Source organism: Cherax quadricarinatus, chromosome 58, assembly GCF_038502225.1.
Source record: "Cherax quadricarinatus isolate ZL_2023a chromosome 58, ASM3850222v1, whole genome shotgun sequence".
NCBI classification, from domain to species: Eukaryota; Metazoa; Arthropoda; class Malacostraca; order Decapoda; family Parastacidae; genus Cherax; species Cherax quadricarinatus.
The window spans coordinates 6,582,120-6,592,119 of record NC_091349.1 but is presented as its reverse complement, the minus strand read 5'-3'; positions in this window follow the sequence as shown (position 1 = coordinate 6,592,119).

The window sequence follows — 10,000 nt, the reverse complement described above, 5'->3', positions numbered from 1 at the left end:
GATATTAGGGAGTATTTCTTCAGTCATAGAGTTGTCAGAAAGTGGAACAGTCTTGAGAGTGATGTAGCTTTAAGAAGAGGTATGATAAAGCTCATTCATCAAGAAGAAAGTGGACCTAGTAGCTACCAACAGTGATTCGACCCCTGCAACCACAAATAGGTACACACACACACACACACACACACATATGCACAACCATATACACACACAAAGAAACACACACTAACACACATATATGCACAACCATATACACACAAAGAAACACACTAACACATACACACACAGATACTATCACACCAACAAATGTTGGATGAAATACACACAACTGAGGAGGAGGTGAAGAAGGTGCTAAGTGACCTTAATACCTCAAAGGCGGTGGGACCGGACAACATCTCCCCGTGGGTCCATAGAGAGGGAGCAGAAATGCTGTGTGTGCCACTAACCACAATCTTAAACACATCCCTTGAAACTGGGCAACTAACTGAGGTACAGAAGACGGCAAATATAGTACCCATATTTAAAACAGGAGACAGAAAAGAGGCACTAAACTATAGACCAGTGTAATTGACGAGTATAATATGCAAAGTCATGGAGAAGATTATGAGGAGGAGAGTGGCGGAGCACCTGGCAAACCTGAGACTAGCGTTCCGATACCTCAGTTAGGAATCGTTCAAGACTCTGTACACCGTGTACATCAGGCCCATACTGGAGTATGCAGCACCAGTTTGGAACCCACACCTGTTCAAGCATGTCAAGAAATTAGAGAAAATGCAAAGGTTTGCAACAAGGTTAGTTTCAGAGCTGAGGGTAATGTCCTACTAAGAAAGGTTAAGGGAAATCGGCCTGACGACACTGGAGGACAGGAGGGTAAGGGAGAACATGATAACGACATACAAAATACTGCGAGGAATAGATAAGGTGGACAGAGACAGGATGTTCCAGAGATGGGACACAGAAACAAGGGGTCACAATTGGAAGCTGAAGACTCAGATGATTCAAAGGGATTTTAGGAAGTATTTCTTCAGTCATAGAGTTGTCAGGAATTGGAATAGTCTGGCAAGTGATGTAGTGGAGGCAGGAACCATACATAGTTTTAAGACGAGGTTTGATAAAGCTCATGGAGCAGGGAGAGAGAGAACCTAGTAGCAACCAGTAAAGAGGCGGGGCCAGGAGCTGAGCCTCGACCCCTGCAACCACAATTAGATGAGTACAATTAGGTGAGTACCAAGTTAAACTAATCACATTACGTTCCCCGAGGTCTCTACAGTTCCCTCGGTAATTATAAAGTTCCCTGAGGTCCCTACAATCACTCTGGTAAGTTTGAGGTACCTAAGTGAAGAACTAACTGTTGAAATGTGTACCATGGTCAGTTGCACTCTGAAGGATGTACAGAGAGGAGTAGGAACATCAGCTGTCGGGCGAGATGCCACCCACACGAGTCAACTAACACCTAGGTACCTACTTACTGCTAGATGAGCAGAGACAGCAGGTGTAAGGAGACTAACACACAGATACCTACATACTACTAGGTGAACAGTGACAGTAAATGTAAGGTGACTAACACCCAGGTACCTGCTTACTGCTAAGTGAACAGTGACAGCAGGTGTAAGGAGACTTGTCCATACCTCTCACCCTCGCCCAGGATGCCACCCCCCAGCATTCGAGTTTCAGTACACAGCTGCATTCTAAGTTTTGCGGTAATTCCCAGGGTATGTTGCTGCCTCCAATGCCCTGGGCTTCCCAGGGCATCATGCCTATGGGATCAGGATTTCAAAATACCTGAGAAAAGTCGTTCTTGTTCAACAGTAGCTAGCAGTCTACCCACAACGTCTACACTCAACTTTCAAGAAAAATATATATTTTTTAAGACTGTAGATGACTGTACCAGGGTTGCTAAGACTGTACCAGGGTTGCTAAGACTGTACCAGGGTTGCTAAGACTGTACCAGGGTTGCTAAGACTGTACCAGGGTTGCTAAGACTGTACCAGGTTCTTACAAGAGTGGAATACAAGTCTTCGCGTTAATAAAGGAGTGTAGGCTGCCACAGACTGCCTTGTGATGGAAGTGGTGGAGGCCGCAGGTGGGACCTGAGTCAGTACTCTGACCACACATAAATGAGCTGGGGAAGGCCGGAAGAGCATGACATGGTACTTGAGCAAGGTTAGCACAGAGCTATGTTGTGGCGTTGGTCATGGACTAGGCCGCAGGGGGCGTTGACCCCCCGAAACACCCTCCAGGTAGACGCCAGGTAGACTCCAGGTAGATGCCAAGTAGACTCCAGGTATACTCCAGGTAGGTTTCCGAAGTGACAGATATAGAGTGCTGATCCCTGGCACTTTCAATAACACTGGCACTCACAATAACACGGGTACTCATAATAACACTATCACTCACAACACTGGCACTCACAAACCAGATGATGTTGGAAGACCAGATGATGCTGGAAGACCAGATGATGCTGGAAGACCAGATGATGCTGGAAGACCAGATGATGCTGGAAGACCAGATGATGCTGGAAGACCAGATGATGCTGGAAGACCAGGTGATGTTGGAAGATCAGATGATGCTGGAAGACCAGATGATGCTGGAAGACCAGATGATGCTGGAAGACCAGATGATGCTGGAAGATCAAATGATGCTGGAAGACCAGATGATGCTGGAAGACCAGATGATGCTGGAAGACCAGATGATGCTGGAAGACCAGATGATGCTGGAAGACCAGATGATGCTGGAAGACCAGATGATGCTGGAAGACCAAATGATGCTGGAAGACCAAATGATGCTGGAAGACCAGATGATGCTGGAAGACCAGATGATGCTGGAAGACCAGATGATGCTGGAAGACCAGATGATGCTGGAAGACCCAGGTGACATGGTAAGAAGAAATCTCGAGGCAACACAACAGGTCGCTGGACGCGCATCTTAAGTCTAACATTACTGTTGAGAGTCACATCATGAGGTGTACATCACAGGGGAGTCCAGAGGTTGTTCTCTAGCTCTGCACCCCACTACTAGAGCTTCAGATCACGTGACTATCCCTCTGAACCTACACACGTCATGGTACTCGAACCAACTCTCTCACACACACAAACACACGCTTTTTGTCTAGTGCCTGGCCTTGGATGCGTTTTTCTTGTGTTACTAAGAGTGTTGCGTGTATCAGAAACACACGCACGTATTGCAATATAAGTCGGGAACAACGATATAGGATTTCAGAAGGAAAACTGGACCACTTTCAGCCGAGGGACTGACCCCCTTATAACTACCTCAACTGATGTCATTTTTTTCTATACTCACCTTGAAAAACCTATTGTGTAGGCAAAATATATATATATATATATATATATATATATATATATATATATATATATATATATATATATATATATATATATATATATATATATATATACAAGGAATTCGCAAGAGCAGGCGAAATATACACAAACACTGATCTCTGGCCGAAGGAGACTCGAACCTACGAACCTTGGAAGGTACGCAGTGCTATACCATTCTTACCACACTGGACAATACCGTGGCGCCTAGCACAATGCTAGACGTTGATCCAAGGCAGCCAGCTTTCAAGCAGGAGGCTTACAGATTTTCATCTCATTCCCTGCATGCATCAGCCTTACTAGAGATTTTAACAATGCAAGGAATTCGCAAGAGCAAGCGAAATATACACACATATATATATATATATATATATATATATATATATATATATATATATATATATACATATATATACACATATATATATACATATATATAAACATATATATATAAACATATACATATATATATATATATATAAATATATATATATAAATATATATATATACATATATATATATACATATATATACATATATATATATATATATATATATATATATATATATATATATATATACATATATATATATATATATATACATATATATATATATATATATACATATATATATATACATATATATATATAGACATATATATATATATACATTATATATATACATATACATATATATATATATATACATACATATATACATAAATATATATATATATACATATATATACATATATACACACATATATATATATATATATATATATATATATATATATTATATATATATATATATATATATACATATACATAAAAATAAATATATATATATATATATATAAATATATATACATATATACATATATACACACATTATATATATATATATATATATATATATATATATATATTTATTATTTTTTTTATTATCACACTGGCCGATTCCCACCAAGGCAGGGTGGCCCGAAAAAGAAAAACTTTCACCATCATTCACTCCATCACTGTCTTGCCAGAAGGGTGCTTTACACTACAGTTTCTAAACTGCAACATTAACACCCCTCCTTCAGAGTGCAGGCACTGTACTTCCCATCTCCAGGACTCAAGTCCGGCCTGCCGGTTTCCCTGAACCCCTTCATAAATGTTACTTTGCTCACACTCCAACAGCACGTCAAGTATTAAAAACCATTTGTCTCCATTCACTCCTATCAAACACGCTCACGCATGCCTGCTGGAAGTCCAAGCCCCTCGCACACAAAATCTCCTTTACCCCCTCCCTCCAACCTTTCCTAGGCCGACCCCTACCCCGCCTTCCTTCCACTACAGACTGATACACTCTTGAAGTTATTCTGTTTCGCTCCATTCTCTCCACATGTCCGAACCACCTCAACAACCCTTCCTCAGCCCTCTGGACAACAGTTTTGGTAATCCCGCACCTCCTCCTAACTTCCAAACTACGAATTCTCTGCATTATATTCACACCACACATTGCTCTCAGACATGACATCTCCACTGCCTCCAGCCTTCTCCTCGCTGCAACATTCATCACCCATGCTTCACACCCATATAAGAGCGTTGGTAAAACTATACTCTCATACATTCCCCTCTTTGCCTCCAAGGACAAAGTTCTTTGTCTCCACAGACTCCTAAGTGCACCACTCACTCTTTTCCCCTCATCAATTCTATGATTCACCTCATCTTTCATAGACCCATCCGCTGACACGTCCACTCCCAAATATCTGAATACATTCACCTCCTCCATACTCTCTCCCTCCAATCTGATATCCAATCTTTCATCACCTAATCTTTTTGTTATCCTCATAACCTTACTCTTTCCTGTATTCACTTTCAATTTTCTTCTTTTGCACACCCTACCAAATTCATCCACCAATCTCTGCAACTTCTCTTCAGAATCTCCCAAGAGCACAGTGTCATCAGCAAAGAGCAACTGTGACAACTCCCACTTTATGTGTGATTCTTTATCTTTTAACTCCACGCCTCTTGCCAAGACCCTCGCATTTACTTCTCTTACAACCCCATCTATAAATATATTAAACAACCACGGTGACATCACACATCCTTGTCTAAGGCCTACTTTTACTGGGAAATAATTTTCCTCTTTCCTACATACTCTAACTTGAGCCTCACTATCCTCGTAAAAACTCTTCACTGCTTTCAGTAACCTACCTCCTACACCATACACCTGCAACATCTGCCTCATTGCCCCCCTATCCACCCTGTCATACGCCTTTTCCAAATCCATAAATGCCACAAAGACCTCTTCAGCCTTATCTAAATATTGTTCACTTATATGTTTCACTGTAAACACCTGGTCCACACACCCCCTACCTTTCCTAAAGCCTCCTTGTTCATCTGCTATCCTATTCTCCGTCTTACTCTTAATTCTTTCAATAATAACTCTACCATACACTTTGCCAGGTATACTCAACAGACTTATCCCCCTATAATTTTTGCACTCTCTTTTGTCCCCTTTCCCTTTATACAAAGGAACTATGCATGCTCTCTGCCAATCCCTAGGTACCTTACCCTCTTCCATACATTTATTAAATAATTGCACCAACCACTCCAAAACTATATCCCCACCTGCTTTTAACATTTCTATCTTTATCCCATCAATCCCGGCTGCCTTACCCCCTTTCATTTTACCTACTGCCTCACGAACTTCCCCCACACTCACAACTGGCTCTTCCTCACTCCTACAAGATGTTGTTCCTCCTTGCCCTATACACGAAATCACAGCTTCCCTATCTTCATCAACATTTAACAATTCCTCAAAATATTCCCTCCATCTTCCCAGTACCTCTAACTCTCCATTTAATAACTCTCCTCTCCTATTTTTAACTGACAAATCCATTTGTTCTCTAGGCTTTCTTAACTTGTTAATCTCACTCCAAAACTTTTTCTTATTTTCAACAAAATTTGTTGATAACATCTCACCCACTCTCTCATTTGCTCTCTTTTTACATTGCTTCACCACTCTCTTAACTTCTCTCTTTTTCTCCATATACTCTTCCCTCCTTGCATCACTTCTACTTTGTAAAAACTTCTCATATGCTAACTTTTTCTCCCTTACTACTCTCTTCACATCATTCCACCAATCTCTCCTCTTCCCTCCCGCACCCACTTTCCTGTAACAACAAACTTCTGCTGAACACTCTAACACTACATTTTTAAACCTACCCCATACCTCTTCGACCCCATTGCCTATGCTCTCATTAGCCCATCTATCCTCCAATAGCTGTTTATATCTTACCCTAACTGCCTCCTCTTTTAGTTTATAAACCTTCACCTCTCTCTTCCCTGATGCTTCTATTCTCCTTGTATCCCATCTACCTTTTACTCTCAGTGTAGCTACAACTAGAAAGTGATCTGATATATCTGTGGCCCCTCTATAAACATGTACATCCTGAAGTCTACTCAACAGTCTTTTATCTACCAATACATAATCCAACAAACTACTGTCATTTCGCCCTACATCATATCTTGTATACTTATTTATCCTCTTTTTCTTAAAATATGTATTACCTATAACTAAACCCCTTTCTATACAAAGTTCAATCAAAGGTCTCCCATTATCATTTACACCTGGAACCCCAAACTTACCTACCACACCCTCTCTAAAAGTTTCTCCTACTTTAGCATTCAGGTCCCCTACCACAATTACTCTCTCACTTGGTTCAAAGGCTCCTATACATTCACTTAACATCTCCCAAAATCTCTCTCTCTCCTCTGCATTCCTCTCTTCTCCAGGTGCATACACGCTTATTATGACCCACTTCTCGCATCCAACCTTTACTTTAATCCACATAATTCTTGAATTTACACATTCATATTCTCTTTTCTCCTTCCATAACTAATCATTCAACATTACTGCTACCCCTTCCTTTGCTCTAACTCTCTCAGATACTCCAGATTTAATCCCATTTATTTCCCCCCACCGAAACTCCCCTACCCCCTTCTGCTTTGTTTCGCCTAGGGGCAGGACATCCAACTTCTTTTCATTCGTAACATCAGCAATCATCTGTTTCTTGTCATCCGCACTACATCCACGCACATTTAAGCATCCCAGTTTTATAAAGTATTTCTTCTCTTTTTTAGTAAATGTCTACAGGAGAAGGGGTTACTAGCCCATTGCTCCCGGCATTTTAGTCGCCTCATACGACACGCATGGCTTACGGAGGAAAGATTCTTTTCCACTTCCCCATGGACAATAGAAGAAATAAAGAGGAACAAGAGCTATTTAGAAAAAGGAGAAAAACCTAGATGTATGTATATATATATGCATGTGCGTGTCTGTGAAGTGTGACCAAAGTGTAAGTAGGAGTAGTAAGATATTCCTGTTATCTAGCGTGTTTATGAGACAGAAAAAGAAACCAGCAATCCTACCATCATGCAAAACAGTTACAGGTTTCTGTTTCACAGTCATCTGGCATCATATATATATATATATATATATATATATATATATATATATATATATATATATATATATATATATATATATATATATATATATATATATATATATATATGCAATAAGATCACAGTAAACAGGTGATTTCAAAATATGCAAAACAACCACTCTGAAAGAATAGAGAAATTCTAAGCGCTCTCGTGACTACTCACATTATCAATGTGAGTAGTCACGAATGCGCTTGGAATTTCTCTATTCTTTCAGAGTGGTTGTTTTGCATATATATATATATATATATATCTATATATATATATATATATATATATATATATATATATATATATATATATATATATATATATATATATATATATAATTGTAACCACGAACGAGTGGTATTGATCAATAACAACATTGCACTAGCCAAGGATTCGAACCCATGCTGCTTTGGCCTGCCTCATGGTGGGCGAAAACACATGACACCCTAATCCACTGGACCATACGATCCTTAAGGGTAGCGAGTACAACATCCAGTTCCGCTGGATGCGCTACTCTTAAGGATCGTATGGTCCAGTGGATTAGGGTGTCATGTGTTTTCGCCCACCATGAGGCAGGCCAAAGCAGCATAGGTTCGAATCCTTGGCTAGTGCAATGTATATATATATATATATATATATATATATATATATATATATATATATATATATATATATATATATATATATTGCTACAAGTACATGATGCAACTTATACATACCATAGCTGACATCAATGACATACTACTTTATAGAAAGCCGCTTGTTATGCTGAGCATTTCGGGCAAATGAGATTAATTTTGTCCTCAGGATACGACCCATACCAATGGACTAACACCCAGGTACCTATTTACTGCTAGGTGAACAGTAACAGCAGGTGTAAGGTGACTAACATCCAGGTATGACTGTGACCCCTCCCACAGTGGGGTCCCTCAAGTCAGGGAAACAGAGGCGGCCTCGGGAGCGATGACTCGACCCCTGCAACCTCACTCAGGCAAGTACACGAGAATTAGAAAATACAGATATTGGAATTCAAATGCAGTCCTAGTAGTGCGTAGCGGAAGTTGGCTTAGATCCTAGCAAGGGGTAGTCCTAGCAGCTCCTAGGTGCGACCTCAGCACTTCCTAGCAGGTGTGGCCCCTAATAGATCCTAGCAGTGTTGGGCCTAGGTGTGATCTCAGCACTTCCTAGGTGTGGCTGCGTGTCGACGCCCAGACGGGTGCCTAGCTTTCTCTCCCAGGAGAAAGGTAGTCAACATTCCTAAGAAAAGGCGCAGCTAACTACTCTTTGTTAGACTAGGTTAGTCTGTTAGGCTTGTTAGATAGATTGGCTAGGTTGGTTAGAGTTTGAAGCCTATCTACTGCACGAGGGTCATATTATTATTATTAGTATTATTATTATATTATAAAGTACCCACATTTGGCCGTCAGACTGGTCTTCTGTGAGAGGTCTCTGTGAGGGGTCTCTGTGAGGGGTCTCTGTGAGGGGTCTCTGTGAGGGGTCTCTGTGAGGGGTCTCTGTGAGGGGTCTCTGTGAGAGGTCTCTGTGAGAGGTCTCTGTGAGAGCTGTAATCTTCGCATTTAACTCAGTGAAAAATTCACTAACAGACGGAAATTCGTTGTTGCTGGATAATAATAATCTTTATTTCTATCAGTACATGATACATCTTATAAAAACCATAGCTAACATCAGTGACGTACTATACAGAAAGTCTCTGGTTATGTAGACCATTTCCCACAACTTAAGTTAATTTTGTCTCCAGGATGCCACCCACACCAGTCCAATAACACCCAGGTACCTACTCACTGTTAGGTGAACAGCGACAGTAGGTGTCTTAAAGGTAACACGCCCAATGTTTCCACCCGTACCAGGGATCGAACCACGGACCTCAATGTGTGAGCTGAGTGCGCTACCAACACACTTACAGGATGCTTGAAAGGCTTATATATTTACGAAAACAAGAGAAATCTGAGGACATAGGAGTAGCAGGTACGGGAGAGTTGTTAGGTACGGTGAGGGAGCCTGGGTAAGGTGTCAGGTGCCCTGAGTGTGTGCATATGTGTACTAAACGGAGGGAAGGATGAACATATCAAAATCTTGAGGGCAGAAAGTAGGAAAGTTGTTGGTGTTACTGTTGCTTTGCTCGAGTGACAACACTCACAGTGTTGATGTAATCTT